Source organism: Mus musculus, assembly GCF_000001635.26.
Source record: "Mus musculus strain C57BL/6J chromosome 1 unlocalized genomic contig, GRCm38.p6 C57BL/6J MMCHR1_RANDOM_CTG1".
NCBI lineage: Eukaryota > Metazoa > Chordata > Mammalia > Rodentia > Muridae > Mus > Mus musculus.
This window is the reverse complement of record NT_166280.1, coordinates 146,164-169,725: the sequence shown is the minus strand read 5'-3', so window position 1 is coordinate 169,725 and position 23,562 is coordinate 146,164. Positions and strand designations below refer to the sequence as shown.

At 44.4% G+C, this 23,562-nt stretch overlaps 1 pseudogene; it reads right to left on the bottom strand.

The window, feature by feature from the left end:
• Nucleotides 1-13,183: 13,183 nt before the first annotated feature.
• On the bottom strand, nucleotides 13,184-21,934 carry LOC105242404 (annotated as a pseudogene).
• Between the last annotated feature and the right edge of the window lie 1,628 nt (nucleotides 21,935-23,562).

Genomic DNA, 23,562 nt, shown 5'->3' with positions numbered 1-23,562 from the left:
GATCCATGCACAGCCATTTTCTTAGTTAGGACAGGGTACTAGATTACGATGGTACCAAGAGAGGGGTTGGAAAGGCTTGCTTCTGACCTGCTGTTCTATGAGAGACAAGGTGACTTGTGCCCTAAAATAATCGAACAGATATAATTCTGACAAAGGGGGCAAGACAGGAGAGGAAAAATTAAAAACAGGAACTGAAAGAAGGGAAATGTAAAAATATTTTGGAGGAACAAGAGAAGGGGTGGGATCTATACATTTACAGGAAGGTCATGTGTCACCCCTGGGGGGAGGGGCAGTAGAAGATCAATGTTCAAGGCTACCTTGGGCTTGAGTAAATTCAAGGTCAACCTGGAAAATTAGGTGACACCCTGTCTAAAACTGAAACATTAAACAAAACAAAACTGAGGGTGTAGCTTACTGGTAGACTGAGCTTGGTCCCCATTATTACAAAATTAGATAACAAACCTATGTACACCCACAGTTTTGGCCCAGGAGCACAGCAACCCACACGTGAAAAGAAGTGTTCCTGTGTCATGTGTTCCCCAACATATGTGCCAGAAGACCTGGAAGCAAGGATGGGAAGCAGCCAAGGAGGTAAGGAGTAGATAAGTCTGCCCAGCGTTCCTGGGTTAGGGATGGCTCAGTGAGAACCCATAGCTTCTAGTCCGGCCTAGTCCAGTCCATCCAAGAATCCACTCCTCTGCATTTTCTTGTTGGGAGCTGGAGAGAAGCAAGAAACTTTTACAGAGCCATGTGGGAGGAGATGGAGTCAGTTGGTCACATGTAGATGAAGTAGAAGAAATGTACTCTTTTTTAATTCATTCATTAATGCATTCATTCACACCCCAAATACTGCACTCCCAGTCCCAGTCCCCTACCCCCTTAGAGTCCTTCCTTCATCCCCTTCTCCTTCGCCTCTGAGAGAGTGAAGATCTCCCCCTTATGAGTATCCCTCCCACTGTAGTGTATCAAGTCTCTACATGATTAGGCACATCTTCTCCCTCTGAGGCCAGACAAGGCAGTCCTCTGGTACATTTGTCCTGGGAGCCCTGGTCCAGCTCCTATAGGCTCTTTGGTTGGTAGCTCAGTCTCTGAGAGCTCCCAGGGCTCTGGTTTACTGTTGGTCTTCCTGTGGAGTTTCTACACCCTTCAGGGCCTCCAATCCTTCCCCAAACACTTCCATAAGGATCCCTGAGCTATGTCCAATGTTTAGCTGTAGATATCTGCATCTGTTTCAGTCAGCTGCTGGGTAGAGCTCAGAGGCCAGTTATACTAGGGTCCTGTGTGTGAGCATAACAGAGTATCATTAATAGTATCAGGGATTGGTTCTTCTTGCTCATGGGATGAATTTCAATTTGGGCCAGTTCCAGGTTGGCCATTTCGGCAGTTTCTGCCCCATCTTTATCCCTACATTTCTTTTAACCAGAACATATTTGGGGTAGAAAGTTTTGTAGGTGAGTTAGTATCCTTATCTTCCCAGTGGGGTTCCTACCTGGCTACAGGAGGTAGCATCTTCTGGTTCCATATCTACAGTGTTAGGTGTCTTAGATAAGGTCACCTGAAAAATTAAACTCTTCAAGCCATCACTTATCTTGTCTGCTGCTCTAGGTACTGAGTCACACCCATTCTTCCCTGCCACCCAGGACTGCTGAGTCACCTTTTGCAGCTAGATATTTTTTAGCTGCCATGCTATGATGAGGCCATCCCTACTGTGTGAACCTCTGCTTTGGAGGAGGAGAGAGTTCAGGCCAATCTGGGGTGCATTCCCAACCAAAAGCCCTCAAGCATGTCAGAGAACCAGTTAGGGCTTGCCTACAACACTTCCTACCAAATTCTCATTTTATTTGTACAAAAATGTGTTAACATATAAAATGTCTCATAGGGAGGTGGTAGTGGTGGTGGTGGGGCAACAATGTCTAAGGCCCTCCCTGGATTCCCAGTTGTCAGTTCACTGGGCTTAGATTCTACTAAGAGGGAGGAAAGAAATGGCAATCCAAGCTTTGCTGTAGGCAAGGCCTCTGCTGTGTGAATGGTCCTAAGGGTTGTAACTTCTATTTGTTATTTCTTTCCCCATTGCCACTTTCTGTCTTCTAGAAGGTGTGGGCACCAGGAGGAACATTCCTGCAAGAAAACTCAAGAGGCAGAGAAGTAAGGAAACAGTGGCTGTTTACATGCTTTTGATATTCCTAATAACTAATCCCAGAGTTACTATTGTTATTGTGTATGATAATAGAGTAGACTTTGGTGACCTTGAACCTGTTATTTTAATGACAAGGACACTCTCTACATGAGTGATTAAGCTAGAAACCTTGGCGGGAAGTATGATTGTTTTTGACCATTGGTGTAGGGGTGACTAATCTGATTTTATGGGTCAGGTAAGGAAATAGGTTGTCTCCTAGAGACCCCAGGAACAGGTGAAGGGTGGTGGACAGCTGGACTTCAGCCACATCAGACTTCTAACTGACATAATGCTTACATAAACTTGTGCTGTTTTAAGCTACTGAACTTTGGGTAACTTGCCCTGAGAACAATAAAGACTGGTGCATATTTTGGAATAGTCAGGAACTGCATAACCGTGGCCATGACAATGACATCCCACATATCTGAGTGTGTCCTCATTTCTCTATAGGGTTTCAAAATCACCTACTGACACATTTCTCAGAACATACCCCACTGGTAAGCAATGTATGAGTTTGCTGAAAGTAGCATGCAGTTTCAGCATGTTCTTAAACATTCAGAAGTAGCTTTGAAATTACCCAATGAGGAGAGACTGAAAATTTGTTTGTCATTGCTGTATTTTATTATATTATATTTCATTTTATTTCTGAGACTATCTCTCACTGTGTAGTCCTGGCAGGTCTGGAGTCTGCTTTGTAGACCATGGTAGCCTGGAACCCACAGAGATCTGCTTGCCTCTGGTTTCCTGAATAGTGGGATTAGAGGCATGTTTCATCCAGCCTTTGGGACCTTTGAGGAGGAATTTCAAATACTAATGTGGAAAAGGTGTGTTGTGCTGTGACAGGATTTGAAAGACTCAGTGAGGACTCAGCAGGAAGTGAGGAGCGTTCTGGAAAAAACCTACATTTCTTCAGTCTACACCCTTCTATTTGAACATATGACCATAAAGGAGGGTTCAGTGTCTTTGCAATTCTTATTTTACATTAAATGTATAGTGGAAAGCACAAATCCTAAGCACAGCCTTTGAAGGATCCTGCTAATTGTATGTCTTAACAATAAAATCTTGTGGAGACACAGAACATGACCTTGAAGCTGACAAGATTTTCTGTGCCTTTCGTTGCCCCTTATTCATCAAGGCAGACACTTATTGTCCAAGGATACTTAGTTTAGGTTGTTTTTAAGTGCTTTATGAGTAAGATTTCCCAGCATGTTCTTTAGTGTAAAGGTTGCTTTCTCCACAGAATGATTCTGCTGTGAACTTTTGTTGAAGAATGCAGTGGCAGTTGGTTCCTTTTTATTGCTATGCAGTCTACTTTGTCTGAGTACCCCAATTTTTTGTATGCTCTCCTAATGCTAGATCCTCAACATTCCCACTTTGGGACATGACAAAGGTGTTAGGAGTGTCCATGGAGACATCTCTCTGTGGCTCTGTGCTTTCAAATTCTTACAGAAACATCTAGGGGTGACATGCTGGTACATAGGGTAGATTTTTTCTTGTTCCTCTGCCAAGATCCACAAAGACTATGATGAGGACCAAGCCAGGAAGATGCTGCACGCACAGGCCTATGTGGGGACTAAGGAGTAAACAGGAATGTCCCTGTTTTACAAGGCAATGCTGGCAAATGGACCTTTTCCTGCTCCGTTTACTAGCTGTGGGTCCTGCATTCTATCCATTCTCTGACCATGGTTTTAACAGAGTGGCATCAGCTTAGCCCTCTCAGTGGGGCAGAGCCCACCAGAGTGAGGGTCTGGCAATAAAGGTGGGTGTCATCAAAGCCTCTCTGGGGCAACCCATACCTCCTAAGTGAGAGGTATACACTCAGGTGCCTGAGGTTCTGCTCTGATATCATGCCATGTCATTCCAGAGGCTGCACCCTCACCTGTGGGCTTATATTTTTCTAAAACCTACGTTCATAAGGGTTCTTAAACACTCCAACATTTCTTACAGCCCACTGAACAAAGGTAGGGGAGGAAGAGAAGTTAATAGGAGGAGGGGGACCTGGACTTGTTTAGAAGTAGTTCTTTGGGGAGACTCCAGTCTTTGTTGTCAGCAGTCCAGTCCACTAGCAGAACACCAAACATGGATCGGCAGCAGAGGCTCGATCCAGAAGAAACCACGAGTCTCTGCTGGTCAATCTGCAGGAGGCTGCAGAAGGGGTCAGAAGCCACCAGAATATCATGAGAAGTTCTTTGGTGCATTTTTCTCTATGAAATCACTTTGTGACAAGTGAAGATCGACAAGGAAAGCAAGGCTAACCAATGCAAGAGCGTTATCCACTGTCTGTTGGGTTATACTTATATTCTTTCCGAATATCACGTGACCTCTCAAGGATCTGCTCCAGCCAAACATCACATGCCCCTTCTTCACAAGACAGCGTCCAGAAAGACACCATATGTCTATTCTCTGCAAAGCGTCCTCTCACATGTCTGCTTCAACAAAACATCCTCTTAGAAGAGAGCTTCCAGAAAAACATGACATCACAGAACTGAGTCTCCAAAGAAATCACAAATTTCCACTTCACTCATCTTTCATTCAGACCATTCTTTTTCTCACCCAGTTCCAGGCCATCAGGGCCTTTAAGTAAGGCAAAGAATTTCCATAGAAGGAACCAGAATTAGACTGGAAGCCCTGGATACCAGAATAGAAGCCTGAGTTTCAGAGTATGTCTATGTGTCGCCTGTAGCTCCCTCCCTACTTCAATCCTGACCATTATCCAGGAAGGTCTAGAGTTCCTTTCTGGGGACTGTTCTCTGCAGTGAGCAAACTGCCCTATCCAGGTGTGTGTGTGTGCACAAGACATGAAGGTCAAAGGATTAGCACTGGTATGTGCTTTCCATTTAAAAAAAAATAGGGGTGTTATTATCATACTGCAAATGGTCCCAACAGCCAAGTGTGTGACAGTGATGTTCCTAGCATTACAATGGTGCTGCCAGTCTTAGCTGATCTGTAACCCAAATGTGGCTCAGCAAACTTAAGGCACCAACTAAACCCTCAAGAGGGTTTCAAAGTTCTAAGCCAGATGCCAGGGAAAACTGCTTTGTAGTAGTTCTGAGTCCCTGAGAGAAGGTAGGCCATTGCCCAGCAGGAGGTATCAGGCTATCATGCGCAGTAGCCTCTGTAGGAGAGACCCAGTGCCAGCAACCATTAGTAGAGACAGGCACTACTCAGTCACAGCATATTTCCATAGCCCCTGGGAAGGGTAGTATAACATGCTAGTCTTGACTTCTCACAGGACTGAGCAAGTATTCAACCCAGTTGGTTGAGTTGCCAGCTTGAGCAATGGCCATATCTGCTTTCAGTTTCATGTAACTGGCTTGAGCAGTGGGCACCAGCTTAACTGATCTCACGAACCATGCCCAGGTGAGACTTGATGGAATTTTTCAGAAACTGGTTCTAGCTTGCAGTACCCTGGACCCCAGGAGTATCATGGGGTTGGAATGTCCTTTAGTATGCCGTTCTCTTTGGAAGACCACAACAGTTTTGGTGCTTCCCCTGTTGTCAGTTTCGGGTCTGTTGTTGACTCTACTCAAGATGGATGTCTTATTTTGGAAAATTCACAAAGCCTCCCTCTGTGCATCAGGCCTTCACTTCCACCAATAAAGCTATTGTTCCCAGCCACTAACAATCAGTGAACATCCAGAGGGACCCTGTCCCAAACAAAGTGCTAGGCAAGGATAGACATGTGTCATTGTCTTCTGACCTTTGCACGTGTGCACTGGAACAGACTTGCCTGCATTCATACACACACATGAACATGGACATACATACATCCTATATTTCAGCACACACAGATAAACAAATAGTAACAATCCATCACTGAACCACTAGACAGACCTTCTACTTCTCTAGAGCTGTGGGCCCATGAGTTTGGATAATTAAAGTGAAAACCCAACAAAAGATTCTACTAGGCTTCTTTAAAGTCCCTCCACCCCAACCCTGGCCCTTCTGGTGGTATATGAAACATGTGAGAGGGTTCATGCTACAACTTGAAGAGAATAGAGACTAAGAAAACTCTCCACATGGAAGTTGAGAGCATTCCTTGACTTCCAGTGTAGCATTCTCTGGGTTGGATTTGCACGGTAGATACATGCCCCAACATTTATCATTCCATTAGCAGGAATTAGCTTTCACAGGTGTTCAAAGGGAGTTGCTCTCCATGGCCACAGCCCAAGACACATGAAGAACTGAAATTCATCTCTGGCATCAAATTGCATATGACTAAACTGTTAAGAATTGTGCCCATTTCTAAGATCTGAAGTTTGAAAACAGTATCTGAATGCTGCTTTTATTAAAGGCCCAGAGAATTACGTTATATCTCTGAATATTGATTCTGTTCTTTTGTTTTGTTTTGAAGGAAAAAAGAAAGGCCACAACTGGTCAAAACCAAAATGGAGAAAGCCAATGAGTGTACAGAGAAAATGTAAGCAAACCGAGGGACTGGTACAGCTCTTGTGTTTATTAAGGTGTTGTCCATTGCACACTTGGGGGCTCGTGAGTTGCTGAGCCATGATTTTGTGTGTGTATGTGTGTGTGTGTTATATTCACACAGGTACATATGGGTGCACATACTTGCCCCCACATGTGTGGGCCTGAGGAGGATGTCAACTATCCTGCTCTCTCATTCTCTACCATATTCCCTTGATAATTGTCAGTCAGCAAGCCCCCATGAGCCTGTCTCTAGACCCTTAACATTAGTCCTATAGGTTCATACCTATGTACTTTTTAAGTAGAAGCTGGTATCTGAACTCATAGCCTCATGCTTACCTATTTATTGCTCTGTGCAATCTCCACCCTCCCACAAACATTTTATAGCTACATTAAGATATGGATTAAGATGCTGTAACAAAGTCTTTTACCAACAGTTTGTTTCTGGTACATATGGTGGTCCAAAGTTGAAAGGGAAGTGCTGTCATCCTCAGAATAAAATTTTTTATTGATTTAGAAAAATGTCTAGAAGAAGGATGAATGAAGCAACCAGGCTGCATGTTCATATGTAAAAATGTGTGTGTGTGTGTGTGTGAGAGAGAGAGAGAGAGACAGAGAGAGACAGAGAGAGACAGATAGAAAGAGAGAGACAGAGACAGGGAGACACACAGAGAGAAACCTGCCAAAGCATTAATTTTTGCCTAAATTCAGGTCTTTTAATTATATATCAGTCTAGAGAGAGAAAGATATACTTGACAGAAAAATAACTGACAGTCCATGATTGTAAATGAGCTCATTGAAGGACTGATGGGATGGCTCTGTGGGTGTAAGCACGAGGCCCAGAGTTTGGATCCCTAATACCCACATTAGAGTGTGGGCATAATGTACATATCTGTAACCCCTCACTGGGGAGGCACATCCAGGTAGACCCCTCACAGTGCTTGATTGGTAAGTCTAGTCAGATCAGTGAGTCCCAAATTGACTGTCAGACCTGTGGCAACAGCAAGGTGGAGAGCTATTGAGGAAGACACCAAACTTTGATCTCTGGCCTCCACGCATGTTCAGGCACACACACATGCACATACATAGGAACACATTCATGTACACACATGCACACATATGCAAAGATACATACATTGGTTATTGGAATAGATGTGATGTCTATATTTTTATTTGTTTTTTAAAATATTGAATATGATCAGCCTTTGTCATGAAAGGTATTCTTTAGGGATACATACAAAGACACACACACACACACAAACACAGAGAGAGAGAGAGGGAGAGAGGGAGAGAGAGAGAGATAGCGCACAATTGACCTTAGAATGTTTTGAACAATTTAATCACAAATATATCTACATGGTGGTGTTTCCTATAATCTTATACCTATATTGTGTATATATCTACAAACATCCCTGCTGTCTGATTTTAGTGATGGTCTAAAGGATTCCTTTCTCCTAAACAAAAGCTAATTGCTGTTTTTCAAATGATTATCAATTTTGCATCAGGTCTATGAATTTGGCATTGGAATCCAACTTGATATTAATTTCACCAACTAAGAGTCTTATGCTCTTGACAATGTCCTGGCTGTGCTGTTGATGAATGTGTACATTTTTGTTTGAAAAGGAGAAAAGGGGGCTGCATCCATCTTTTTGAATGCGTATTATGAAAACCACACTATTTGGGCTGAGGTTTTTGAAAACACTTCCATTAATTATCTTCATGTGTAGGCAAATAGATTTCTTTCCAACATATTAATACAACTGAACCTGCATGTGCTTTAACCCTGACTTCTGCCTGGAAGACCACAGCTCCTTGTTGTGAGCTCTTATCCACAGTGTGCGGAGAAAGCACCCTGAAGTAGCAGGATGCCTCCCTCTCTCCTTCCATTTCCCCTGTGGTTTGGCTCAACTCTGAGTTTGCCTGTGTCCCTCCTAGGTGGCAGAATAGCTGTTGTCCAGGCAGCTTTCAAGAGAAAGAAAATGAAAAAGAACCCAGGACTCACTGCTAAGATCAGGGGTAAGACAGCTTCTGTGGGTCTTTCCCTTCACCTTTGTCTGGTAAGGTTGAGGTTATCTGAAGATTAAACACAAAAGAAAGCAAAAACAAAAACACTACTCAAGCTTACTGATCAATTTGAGAGTAAAGCTGTTAGGAGCAAGAGCATAAATTGTATTTATACCACCAATGTGTCTCTCCTAATATCTTCTTCTTAGTTGAACCGTATTTTTATGGAAATACTTTTCTCATATATATTGGTTATAAAAATGGCCAAATCTGGAAGAGGAAAGCAGATTTACTCTCAGTCCTTTCCTTGCCCCCTTTTGGTGAGTTCTTTCTCATCTTGGATAGGCCCTGTAGCTTTCCGGGTCCATTTCTGCAGCAGCAGTTTTCCACAGAAGCTGAGAGCCCTTTCTGACCTGGTACCCAATTTTTGAGACAGGCAGACCATGTCTGAGAGAACAAAGAGCAAAGGAATGAACCTTCATGCTTTCTCCAATTTAAAGCACTTCCTCTCTGTTAGCCTGGGCAAACCCCAGACTAGAACATGCAAGTAGGGCTGGCACCACCCCGTTTTTAGCACTCTTGGAGCTCTGCCTCTATTCCCTAGCAGCTGGTGTGCAGCCATTGGGTTGGGGAGATTGAATAGAACAGAGATGACTGGGTGCTTGAGCAGGTATCTTGTTTGGTGGAAGATGTTGGAAGTATCGGATGCTCTCTCTTCCATGATATGCTGCCGTCACTTCCACAGTAGGGAAAGATGAGGGGCCAGACATCAGGTTCACTTCATTAAAGAAATTTTGCTTTCCTTTGGGGGTCTGGTGTAAGCCCCGCCGGCATGATATGATCCCACTGATGTGTTCTGTGGTCACACTGTGGTTTGGCCCTTTGCCTTAGGATGTTTAGTATCCCAGGGGACTACCTCAACCAACTCAACTGGAAAAAATGACTTTTCATTTTTTCCCCCTACAGAAACTCCTATGTCATTAGTGACATGAGCAGACTAACAGGTTACTTTATTTGCCATTTACTAAATTGATCACAACTATTGAGTCTTCTATAAAGTTTTTGAAAAAACAGCAGAGAATTGACAAATCTGTTATTCTAAAGTTTAAGACTGACCATAACAACTGTTTTTAAATAATTTTAAACTGTGTTCTGACCACAATTGCATTTATGGGGTTAGTGATGGATTTCAATTTAGTACATGGGCAAAAATGACTCTGGATGCAACAAGAACTCGGTCTTGCCTTGCTCAGGTATTCTGTTTGGAAATAAAATGTTGTAGGATCTAACATGTATCTAGATCTAAATCCCAATCTCCCTATACCAACTTCTCTGTTGGCTAAAATAGACATCAGTGTTTTCTTTATCTCTTCAAAATACAAGCCTTAAACATGTTCAATAAAAGGTAATCCAGCAGACCTTATAGTCCCACAATGAAAAACACCACACAGCAGTAGGGAGGCAAGATATCTCAATTTGCTGTGCTGGCTGATCCTGCTGCCAAAACTTTGACACCAAGCCAGGCTGGAATAGAGGAGGGATAGTTGCCGGGATGAATCAGGTAGAAATCTTCCCAGTAGGCTATGAACATGGGACTTAAGGAGGAGGAGGAATGGGCTAGTCCCAAGCATGACTCAGCTTTATAGAGTCTCAGTGGCATCTCGAACCAGGAGGAGGAGAGTTCCTTTGAAAGCCACTTTGAGTGGACGACCTAATGTTGCCTGGTGGTCCCGCCATCCACAGAGAGGAAGCAAGAGTTTTAATTTCTATGACAGCTGAATTACCTACCAAGATGCTTCCTATCTACTCACTGTGTCTGAGAGAGTAACAAGAATTTTGATGCTGCAGCTGAAACAATGTCCAGAGCCCTGGGCCACTACAAGACTGCCTGCCTTGACCTACAGACTCTCCAGAGTGGATACAATCTCTGCCACACACAGGGTGTCACCCAGCAGTGATTGTATAAGAACGTGACCCAGAGTGTTGGGCAAAGACCTGAGTCCACGTTTTCTCTTCTTTTGACCAAAATGGACTTGGACAAGTCCTTTGTCTCTCACCTCAGACTCATTTCTAACGTTAAGAGGGTCATCTACTTCAACCCCTTCAGTCCATTGCAGACTTGATCACAAACTTAGTCTCAGCACCATGGAGAGTTCACTGCAGGCTCCCTCCCAGTCCCACTCCATCAAAGTCTCTGCACTGATGGCAGGGAGAGCAAACTTATCTTCTCTTCCTTGAGGTGTTTTCATCTCTACTTCTGTGGAGTTGCATCTCTCCACCTCCTGTATTGTTTTCAGATTGTTCTAGAGCTATCTGGGCTTTTCTATCAGCTACAGACACAAATCACTCTTGTCAGGGAGAAATGAAGCAGGGCAGACATACAGATAAATTCGAATTGATCCACCCAGCTCTGCCTATCATCTCCTCTCCCTGCTCACCAAGTTAGTACTAAAATGGGGAGATAAGAGGACTATATCTGGCTACCATCTTTAGTAAATAGCACATCTGGACAGCTCCTGCCATAACCCAGCAACAGCTGTATGTTTCATGAAGCAATCAGTGGGGCTAACCAGAGTGAGTGGGAGTCAGGACAGTTTTATTGAATTCAGATTTCTCTGCTAAAGCATTGTTATTATTATTATTATTATTATTATTATTATTATTATTATTATTATTATTTTATAAATTAGGGGTATTTTGTCACTATGTATCTAATATGCCACTTGCAAGAAAGATTTAGAAGCTGGAGATGTAAGGGTCAAAATGTCCCAAGTGTTAAAGGAATGGCCCCAAGAGGGACAAGGAGGAATTGAGCAATTGAAAAGTGACACACAAGAAGAAATCCTCTTTTCAGGTCTAAGAAGACACAGAAAAGAAAATGCCAATTTTAGTGCTGAGTTGCTTCCCGTGACGTGTGGTAACTTGAAGGGAGTGTTACACAAGGATAAATTCAAACAAGGTGGGCTTCATGGATTTTGTTTTGCAAATGCTACATTTTGAAATCACATGTAATAATGCAACTATTACTTAAGGAACTGTGGGGTAAGCATGGCTTGACATCAGGAAGGGATCCTGATGTGCTATTTTCACACTTGAAGAAACAATACATAATAGATGCTCACAACAACGTGAATATAGCCACGAGATGCCCAGAGAACCAGAAAGAAGCCCATGAACTTCCGTCCATAGATGGAAACTATTGTATAGTTTCATTCTGGTCAGACACAGATGGGAAGAGGCTATAAACATTTGTCTTCACATCCCTGTGTCATTAGCACCAGGGCATGTCAGTCATGGGAAGGCCATCACAGGACTGAGAATCAGAGAACCCAATATCCAGCCTCAGATTGGCCAAACAAGATGTTCTCATTTTATAGAGAGGGGGGCTTTCTGAGCCTGAATTTTTCTATTTTGAAATAGAGGACAATAATTTAAAGCCTGATCCATGGGGATTAATGTATATCATTGGTATAGCATATTCTTCAATAATATGCCATAAAAGTGTGCAAGAAATAAAGCCTCAGTATGATGGTCTTCATCTCAGAGCTCTCTTAATAGGAGGCTGTGGATGACAGTTAACAGAAAAGATTGCATTGTCTCTATTTTTAAGAGTTTTAAGAGTGTGTGTGTGTGTGAGTGTGTGAGAGAGAGAGAGAGAGAGAGAGAGAGAGAGAGAGAGAGACAGAGACAGAGACAGAGACAGAGACAGAGAGAAACAGAGAGACAGAGACAGGGAGACACACAGAGAGAAACCTTCCAAAGCATTAATTTTTGCCTAAATTCAGGTCTCTTAATTATTTATCTGTCTAGAGAGACATGAGGAGATAAAGACTTGAGCAGCTGGAGTATTGGATCATTTGCCTGCTATCCCAGCACTTGAAAGCATCCAGTACCATGGAAAGAACTGAGGTGGGAGAAAACGGACTTGGAAGACTTCCAGGAATCAATGGGGAAACCAATGGATGACAGTATCAGAAAGGTCACAGTGTTTTTGTCATTATTATCATTATCATAATTATGACATTTATCAGTATGTGGAGGTTGGGCATATGTTCCATGGTACACATGGAGAGGCCAAGAAACAACTTGTGAGTTGGGTCTGTTCTTCCACCATATGGGTTTCAGGGATCAAATTCAGTTCACCAGGCTTGGTGGCAAGGACCTTGATCTTGTGAGCCACTTGCCAGACCAATGACACATTTTAATTGACTGGTGACATCTCAGAGTAGAAGATGGGAGAGCGCCAAAGGCGAGGTGGGAATAGGTAGTCAGGTGGACATCCAACCTGCTTGCCACCATGAGGTTTAAGTGACAGATAATGGATGTTGCCTGCCTATGATTTACCAGGAAGCATTTTCCTTCTGGGGGAGGCTAGTGTACCAGTCACACCAAGCATTTGTGGATGGGAGTTCAGTGAATTTGAGCAATGCTTGGTTCAATATGTCTAAGTGCCTTCTTGTTACCTATAATTTTTGCAAAGCCTTTGAGGAAGGCAGAGTGAGAAGAAAATGAGGAGACGCCATGTGATTGCAGACACACAATGGATGCTCGCATCATGGATGCTATGATGTGCTACAGCTAGAAGAAAGGAAGCGTCACATGGGAAAGGATGTCTGTACCTTTCTTGTTTGCAGGTGTGCAGGGTACTTCCTGGGCCATTGCCAGGTCATTTGCTGCTGGAGAGTCATCTTTTACCACTAGCAAAAGAAACGGAATTCACATCAGAGGTGAGCATGGACCGAAGAGAAAATGCAGAGGAAAGTCAGCTGGAGAAATTGGATAGCAGGGAGAGAAGGCAGGGGTCTGCCAGCCCGTAGGGTTCCACCTAGATCTGACCCCCTTGTTATCATTTTTAAAGTGTGTGTTATGCCTGCATGTGTGTCTGTGTACCACATGTATGCTTGGCTCCTGCAAAGGCTAGAAGAGGGTATCAGATACCTTGTGATTAGAGTTACAGATGGTTGCGAGCTACCATATAGGTGGTAGGAATTGAACTCAGATCCTATGGAAGAACAGTCACTGCTCTTAGGCACTGAGCCACCTCTCCAGCCCTGACCATCTTGTTATTGTTACCTATGCACCTGCTAACAGCAGATACATCACGGAATTTGGCTTGCTTTGATGCAATAAGAAAAACAGGGGCTTGAAACCATAACAAATACAAAGGTCCATCTCCTTAAAACTGTCTGTTTTGAAAGTTGTCTTAAATTCTGGCTTCTTTAGGGTTATGTAACTGAGGTACAATGTAAACTGTCTACAGACTTTTGAAGTCATTCCTTTCTTTTCATATCATTTTATTATTTTTTATTTTTTTGTTTTTTTTTAAATTTAAAATTTTTTTTTTGGTTTTTCAAGACAGGGTTTTTCTGTGTAGCTCTGGATGTCCTGGAACTCATTTTGTAGACCAGGCTGGCCTCGAACTCAGAAATCTGCCTGCTTCTGCCTCCCGAGTGCTGGGATTAAAGGTGCGCGCCACCACGCCTGGCTTTCATATCACTTTAATATCATATATTTTAGTTTTCTGTACAATGTATAACTGACTAGCACTGAAGGACAATTCCCATAGTCAGGGTGAAGTCAAGGAAGGAGAACCAGCCACATCAGCTACATTACCCACCACTGGGGACAGACGGGGCTTCTGTTTGCCTGTCTTGCATTTTATTGGGGCTGTTTGAGCATCACCTATTGCTGTGACTTCATCACAGCTGAAAGGTCACACAATCCAGGCCTGCCTTGTCTTCTTCTCTCTTGAAGCTCACTACAGTCTCCTGTGGCTGAGGAGTCACCTCTGTTTGTTGACACCGTAATGATTTAGAGTCTAAGTCTAGCAGGTGTGAGGGGACTTTGTGATTTTATGATTGGTGGATCCATAAGTCTATCTTTCCAGTCCTGCTTCCTTGCCCTCTCCATAACTCTACCTCCCAAGCTTGGGAGAGGGGCAGGAAGCTCAGCTGAGATGGGAGCGAGAGCCTCATAACAAGAGGACTCAAATTCTTTTCTGTTTGGTAGGAAAGTGGAGATGAGCTTAAGCTATCCCAAGCAAGGTTGCTAAGAGTTAAGTCAGCCTTAACTAGCATCACCATGCATGGTGCCAGGGGAACCCAGAGGCCATGTTCCTGAGTCATCTTGCTTGTTAGTCTTGGATGTTAAGTTGTCTTTGACAAATGAAGGAGGAAGGAAAGGGTTGGGTTACTGAACTGCCTGTCAGAGAGGAAAGTGGATGGTATACTCGCCCAGAAAAGGAGGTCACTAAGGCCAAAGGCAGATTACCTGACTCGGGTCCTGAGGGACTGTGGGGCATCTCTCGAGAGTCTTCCTTATCTTTTCTCTGGTGATCTCTGGAGGACACTGAGAAGAGGGAAGAAAAAGAATTGAGGCTTTCAGGTTGAGCAAGTAGGGGCCAGAGTGGTAAAGAGAACAGTGATTCTAACCAGTAAGGAAGTAAGGAAGGCAGGTGACCAGGAAAAGGTAGGATAGAGAAGGGACAGAATAGTTTAATAACAAGATCTCTTCCACTTCTTCTTCTTCTTCTTCTTCTTCTTCTTCTTCTTCTTCTTCTTCTTCTTCTTCTTCTTCTTCTTCTTCTTCTTCTTCTTCTTCCTCTCCTCCTCCTCCACCTCCTCCTCTTCACTTGAAAATGTAGATAATGAAATCTCCTATTGACATTAGATTTCTGATTATGTTAAAGTTATTTGAATAGCAAATATCAGAGGAGTGGAGGAAAAGTTACTGAGTCCATACTCTTTTATTCCCAACTCTGGAACGCAATGTCAGTCTTCAGCAATGTCAGTAATACATCCTGCTATAGTTAACGTAACTAAACTTTATTTTTATAATGATGCTTTAGGGAAGGCAAGTGGCACAAGTCTGGAAGCTCAATTAGGTCCAACAGACATAAAGTTTTCACAATATTTTCTAATAATGTTAATAGCATATATAGGTCTTAGAATCTGAGTCATCTAAAAATAAACAAAGGGGCTAGGGGTGTAGATCAGTGGTGGAGTGCTTATCTGGCAGGCAGTAGGCCTTGGGTTCTACTCTTGACATACTATGAAATAGAAAAGAATGAATAAGGTTGAGACTCAAAGGCTTCTGGAGCTAGGGAAGAATCATCAACTATAAGTTTGTAATAAGCTATGTGTCAACTAAGAACAGGAGAGAGAGAGAGAGACAGACAGAGAGAGAGAGACAGAGAGAGAGATGCAGAGAGACAGAGACATAGAGAGAGGAGCCTTGCATCTACCAAGTAAGTGATCTTCCACTGTGCTACACCCCAGACCCACACCAGTATTTTTGACTTTTGGTTTGCTCTGTGAGTCTAAGGACAGCCCTCTCTGCTTTTCTCCCCTTTTTTTCTCCTGAGGTTGCAACCACAGCCTCTCATTTGGCAAGTGCATAGTCTCCCTCCACAGCCCAGTCAGTGTTACTTTGCACAGGGCCAGCAGAAGGGCTGGGCATCCTTTGCAGGTCTTCTTTCTGACCATATCAGTTCTTTGAAGGGGGAACAAAATACCCAGGGAAGGAGTTACAGAGACAAAGTTCAGAGCAGAGACTGCCATACCTGGGGATCTATCCCATAAACAACCACCAAACATAGACACTATTGCAGATGCCAACAAGAGCTTGCTGAAGGAGCCTGATATAGCTGTCTCCTGAGAGGCTCTGCCAGTGCCTGACTAATACAGAGGTGGATGTACACAGTCATCTATTAGACGGAGCACAGGGTCCCCAATGAAGAAGCTAGAGAAAGTATCTAAGGAGCTGAAGGGGTTTGCAGCCCCATAGGAGGAACAACAACATAAATTATCCAGTAGCCCCAGAGCTCCCTGGGATTAAACCACCAATCAAAGAGTACACATGGCAGGATTCATGGCTCTAGCTGCATATGTAGCCGAGGATTGCCTAGTGGTCATCAATGGGAGGAGAGGCCCTTGGTCCTGTGAAGGTTCTATGCCCCAGTATAGGGTAATGCCAGGACCAGGAAACAGGAGTGGGTGGGTTGGGGAGCAGGGGGAGGGGGGAGAGGATAGGGGATTTTCGGAGGGGAAACTAGGAAAGGGGAAAACATTTGAAATGTAAATAAAGAAAATATCTAATAAAAAAATCGTTAGTGGCAGCTGAAGGAGGAGGGAAAAACCACGGGTTGTAGGGAGAAGAGTAAAATGGCCCAAAGCAGTGGTTCTCAACCTGTGGGTCTCGATTCCTTTGGCAAACCTCTATCTCCCAAACTATTTACATTGTGATACATAACAGCAGCAAAATTACAGTTATGAAGCAGCAACGAAAATAACGTTATGGTTGAGGGTCACCACAATATAAGGAACTGCATTACAGTGCAGTAGCATTAGGTAGGTTGGGAACCACTGGCCTAAAGGCTCAGGAAAGGTGAAGTACCAAGGGCAGAAGCGGGAGTGTCCAGGAATAGGAAGAAGATGCTCTAGCATCTGGGCCTCCCTGGTCACTGGCAGCGCTTGTGATTTTCTTAGAGGGGGTTGTGTATGGGTGGATGCAGAGAAAGGAACAGGTCAACAAAAGACGGCAATCTGGGGTTCTAATGGACAACAAGCCTCTAGGTAGGACAGACAGGCTGGATCTGTGGCTTGCCTGGAGTGGTTTTTCCTTCCTGAATGCAGCCAGGGAGAGGCACAGCCCCGGGGAGAAGGACTGGGCTGCTCATCCAGGATCTCAATGATTGGCTGTGCGGTTGCTCTGGGGTCACAGACTCTCAGTGCTGAGGACAGATGCCTTGGCAGCGATATCTGGGGTCTGGGTGGTGGCAGCAGTGTCTGAAGGGAGCACCCTTCTGCTGGGTTGGCCAGGTCTTCAAGCAGGGTCAGTGGGGGTCGGTTTTTCTCTTCGTAGGTATAACCAACTGGAATTAGCAAAGGAACACATGTCAGGACCCCGAAGACTCAGAAGTTATCTGGCAGACAGGATTGCCTAGTTCATCTTTCCGCACGGGACCAGAGGGAGAGTTACTGGTTTCCCCGGGTGCACAGAACAGGCTCATCACCACACGCATCCATTTGTGGCCTCTTCTGACTTTGATTTATTCAGGCACTCAGTGCTATTTAGTCCCCAGTCCATCACCCAAAATGGGTTGACCACATAGAAACCTACTACTGTAGAAGGTCCCTAAAATATATACATATATAAATGTTATTTAAATGGAGTTACCATATAATGAGGGAGACAATGCCCTGATAAGTTACCATATGCTAAAAGTACCAGGATTGGAAAACAGTCCATCTTTTTGGAGTTATTGGCTAAAGGAATCCCAGAGGTTCCTCCTACCCCTAAACATTACAGGCCAATGATATCGATGACCCTCCACAACCTGCTGGTAAGACCCTATTGCTGAGGGAGAAACAGACATGAAGCAATCCAGCTGTTGCTCAGCTAGAAGCTTCATCCCTAATGACAAGTGTTCATAGTGTTGGAAGGTTCTATGGACACTACCAGAGGAGGAGTTGTCATCAATGTCACCCAGCTAGGAATGCTGCGAGCTACAACAGTGACCTGCTTACTCGATGTACTTGCTGATGCAATGCTGGCACAAGTGTAATGGGAGTGACCAATCACCTTTTGATTGGATGTGAGGACTGTTTTATGAAATGGGACCCACACGCAACACTGGTAATGTGGTCAACAGCACATGACTAGATAGACCACGGGCTCTAGAGTAAAACCTACTACAGTTAGTCTAAATGAATGCAGCAACAAAACGACTCCTGATGATGTTTTGCTTGTCACTTTGTAGACCAGGCTGGCCTCAAACTCAGAAATCCCCCTGCCTCTGCCTCCCGAGTGCTGGGATTAAAAGGGTGCGCCACCACGCCCAGCTTCCTCACCAGGTTCTATTGGGACCTTAGTCTTCTGGTTTCTGCTCACTTCTGAAGTTTCACTGCACCCTATGATCCGGCTGCCTCGATCTGAGCACCCTAGGATCTTCCCTCTCATCCCAACATCAGGCCCTTGGCTTTCCACACACTGTCCCCTTGAATAGATTGTGGTTGGTTTCTATTAAGATTGTTCCTCGCCATTTATTTCAGAAGTAAAGATACCTTGACCCCTGAACAGGAACCTTCATAGATAGCAACAAAGGCTCAGAACAAAACCACAGAACTGCACAGCCAGAGCGATGCTTGAGCCCTGGCAGGGCTCAGATGAACTTAGCGTATCCTTAGTCTGTGGTCCACTGGCCCTGCTGCTAGGCCTAGAGGTAAAAGTGTCCCTCAGCTGCTCTCGTATCTTAAAGAATCCTCTCTCCCCTGGGGACGATCCTTTTGATAGTGACACATCAATGTCACCAATGTCACAGTGCAGTGTGCCTGGTGTCTCTTCTTTCACTGTCTGCTGGGTTCATGTTCTCCAATCCCAAGTGGTTTTATTGCCTGGTCCTCTCACTCTCAGTCCAACCCTCAGCCCCGTGGCTGCCCCTCTTTGTGTTTCTTTATCTATCCAGTTCTGTAGTCTAGATGCCGAATGTCTCCTCAAAGCTTAGGTTCCCAGGTGACACTACAGGGAGATGGGCTGATGTGAAGTGCTGGGGCCAAGAGGAGGTGTTAGGTCATTGGGAGCACCTCTAGAGGAGATTGTGGGGTCCAAGTCTCTCCTTTCTCCATTTTCAGAACACACGGTGAACAATTTTATTTTGTCACACATCCTGCGGTGATACAATCTTGCTACAGGCTCAAACTGTATCACAGGTCAGAGCCCCCTAACTTCTTCTCATTGTAAATTCATTATCATAGGCATTTTGTGACAGATAGAAATCTGACAAGTGACTGTGGAGTTACCTCTGAACTTCCCCTTCCTTCTCTGTCAGGAGCAACTTACAATGATGTCACAGGTGGTTTTAAGGTCATGTGAAATGATCATATAAAATGTCTGGGACACCCACAGTCACAAAGAGATAGACATTGTATCCATTTCACCTCTCCTCCTCCTCCTTCTCCTCTTCTCCTTCTTCTTCCTCTCCTCCTCCTCCTCCTCCTTCTCTCTCTCTCTCTTCCCCACCCCCCATCTTTCTTTCTTTCATAGCAAGTCCCGACATTTCAGTTGCCCTACGTGCTCCCTGGAGATGGTCCCATACTTCATATTTTCAAGATGAGTGTGTGTGATGGCCCACTTCTGTAACACCAGCACTTGGAAAGAAGGCTGAGGCAGAAGGATTACATTTTAGGCCATTCTGTACTACAACGTGAGACTCTGTCACAACTTACACCTGGTTCACTGAATAGCTGTATTAAAAACACCTGTGTCCTATAGAAATTCGAATCGTGGAAGCTGAGGTCAGAGTCAGCCAGGATGATGCTTCCAGCAGCTTTTGTGAGCAAGCGTGGTCTATGCCTTTACACAGGGAGAGCAGGCATTGGAATGCACAATCCACACTGGAAACAAACCCAGGCTTTTACTGTAGCACCACTGCACATGTGACAAGGATCGGAGAAACCACATTACCGTTTCTGAAGCTTCTGAAAATTGCCACCAGGCTGGGGTATTCCCGGAGGTTGACCTTGCTGAACAACGTCAGCAGCACTGACGGGGGGAAAGTCTGCTCCAGACTGGTGAGAATATTGTGCACCACTTTGGACAGAGGGACCAGATTTTGACAGGCTTCCAGAGATTCCTTCAAAGTGTGGAGCAGAGAGTTAGTTTGAATGAGTAGTCACCGAGCGGAGAGCTCTCTATCTGTGATTTTCTATATTGTAAGAAAGCTACTTTGGGGGCTGCTGAGGATGGCTAAGTGGGTGCAGGCATTGGCCGTCAAGCTTGATCTGAGTCTGATCCCTGTGATCTGGAGGGTGGAAGGAGAGCACAGATTCTACAGGGTGTCCTTCAGCCTCCACCTGCACACCATGGCACATGCACACCTCGCTCCCAAATAAATACAGTACTTAAAAACTGTATAAAAGTCAGGCTTGGTGACACACGCCTTTAATTCCAACATTCAGGAGACAGGCAGTCAGATTGCTAATGTTTTCTAGTTGAGGGCATCCTGATCTACAAAGTGAGTTCCAGAACAGCCAGGGCTGCACAGAGAAATCTTGTCTCAAACAGAACAGAACAGAACAAAACCCCCAAATTTAAGAAATCTTCTTTTTTAATTTAAGAGGAATTTTAGTATAAAATATAGAGTTAAATCTTTAGGATAGAAGTCATTGAAAGAGAGAACTGGTTGCAAAATTCTTCCAGTGTCTGCTATTCCTGGTTAGCTAGTCCTTGGGTGCCCAGATGGATCTGGTGATGGGGCAGGTGATACCCTCCCCAGGTGGAGCCCTGTTCAGGCAGTGTTGCTGTCCAGGTGGGACCCTGCACAGGTGGGGCCCTGCCCAGGTGGGAGTACTGCCCAGGTGGGAGTACTGCCCTGGTGGAGTCCTGCCCCAGTGGAGGAGGAGGGCATCCATCCCTGAAAAGACAGTCAGTAAATAGCCAGTTGCAACTGAGAACAGTCTCATAAAGGAAAGCACGGTTGTTGGAAGGAAAATGTGAGTCTCAGTGAGTGAGTGGGCTGTGGACTGATGAAGGAGCTGGAGCTGTGTCAGACTTGGAAAAGGCTGCTGCAATTTTCTTTGTAGAGGAATTTTAATCCAGCAACAGGGCTGCTTTGGCAAGTGATCATCATATCCAAAGACCTTCTAGGTCTGTGTGATCTGGCTGGAATACAGACACACCTCTAATCCCAGGAGTCAGAGGCAAGCAGATCTCTGAGTTGAAGGCCAGCTTGGGACAGAGAAAGTTGCTTGTAAAGAAAAGCTTAGGTCCAGGCTTGGCAGTACTTGCTTTTAATCCTAGCACTCAGGAGACAGAGTCATTCAGGTCTCTGAGTTCAGTCAGTCAGTTGAGTGCAGTGCAGTGGAGCTGAGTCAGGGAGTTGGGGTCAGTGCAGTGAGTGCAGTGCAGACTATTAATCTAAGAACTCCAAGAGCTTCCAGCCACCAGAAGCTAAACAGAGGCAAGAAACAGATCCATCTTTGAACTTACAGCACCTACAATATACCCTATCACTAATACAGCCTCAAGACACCCTTTCTCCCAACCTCCCTTCCTGCAATAATGATCATGGTCAAGTTGGGCTTTCCATGTTCTAGAAACCCTGATGGGTTGTGGTCAGAGATCTCAATACTGAAACATACTTAATGAGGACTAGACAGCTTTGTGGAGGGTCCACAGCCTCACCTTGTACATTCTCTCAGTGATGAAGGATTTGTCCCGGAGCGCTTCGAAGAAGGGGAATGGCTTGTTGATGGCATAGGCGATGTTCACCTTCATGTATATGAAATGCTGGAGAAGAGCCTTTTCTAAGGCTTTGGTCAGAGTGAACATCTTATAAAAAGAGGCAGGCTGAGAAGACAGGCAACAGTTCTCAGGAGCATGGGGAGTGGCTCTCTGCATAAAATGGATTCTCAAAGGTAGACACCCTAGTCTTCAAGCATCCCTTAGCTGTCTACAGAGCAAAGTCTTGCTAAAAGATCCATTGGTAGAGGAGATAAAGGCAGTGCCCAGCAACCACAGTGGCTGAGAAGTACAGACAATAGCATATAACCATCCTGAAAGGGATTTTAAAACATAAAGTGGGTTTTTAAAACATCTCTTCTTCACTGAGTATGTCCTATGTCCAGCTTTTGTTCCAAGGATTTCATAGGTAGTAACTTACTGGAGTTCACAAAGCATTGCAAGGTGGTCACTGTCATCACAACTACCTAACTGTGGTGAGCTCTAATGCAGACAGGGGTGAGGTAAGCGATCCTCATGCTAGATTATACAATCTGGAGGGGGCTGAGTACTAATCGAATCTTGACATTCTAGATGCTGGTTTACAGTTGAGAAAGTGCTTGGCCACAGCCAGAGTGTATGTATAGAGAGAGTTGAATATATATGAGTTGGCTTAGAACAGATCACCTGCAGTGTAGCAGAGCACTATCTCATACCAATGCTCATGAGAAAGAGACCACCCAACATGCAGACCTAGAAAGCTGGTAATATTTAGACACTGAAAAATCACTCACAACACTTTGACGCAAGCAGACAACACATGAATAAAATCAGGAAGGATATGAAAAATAGGATTGGTCAAAGTCAGCGCTTGGTTTTATGACCCCATTTCATTCTTCAGGATGGACCTGGGTCTTCTTATGGAATGTTTCTAAAAATCGACTGCTTCCGGATCATGAGAAAATAACCAGCGAGAGTATAACAGAAAACTTCCAGGTGGCAAACTGTTGTAAGAAGGCAGGCCCTAGTAAACCTTTTGATCACAGAGGGGGCGCTTTTGTTGATTGGCAGTAGTGGGGATGGAGTCCAGGACCTGTGCATCTTAGGCAAGTGCCCTATCCCTGAGCTGCATCCCAGCTAGCAACACAGTTCTGTTTATTTGTTTATTTGTTTGCTAATCTTAAACACAAAGAAGGCAAGGGTCCCCCTTTCCTCTTTTTAAAACAGAATATTAAATATTAAAGAGTATTTCCAAAGAGTATTTCCAGGAATTTAATCCCAGCATCACATTGAGTAGACTTGTCCGTCCCTTTTTTCTTCTTTCCCAATCTCTTCAACTTAGCAAAAAAAAAATGTTGAGGAGAAAACAAAAAGAAGCCAACTTCACAGTAGGACTGTAGAGCAGGGAGATGTGTCAAGGATCATCCAGTCCTGAGGGAATCCTGGCAGACTGGGGACAGGTGGGAGGGAAAGCTGTTGAGGCTACTTGTGGGGGAGGGGAGGGGAGGCAGCAAGAACATGTGCTCTGGGTTCTGCTTAGGATGGCAGCAGCACTCAGACCTAAGCTGCTGTGGCAACTTTGCCATTTGCCGCCTGCCACAGTTTCCGAAGATGGAAGTCAGATCTACAGAGGTTAAGTACCTGTGCCAAGGACACCAATCTACAGTAGAGTGTGTCTGTCTCTGATATTTTGTTTCTCACTGTGCAAGATATGGTATCTCAAGCCTGAGGAAATGGTG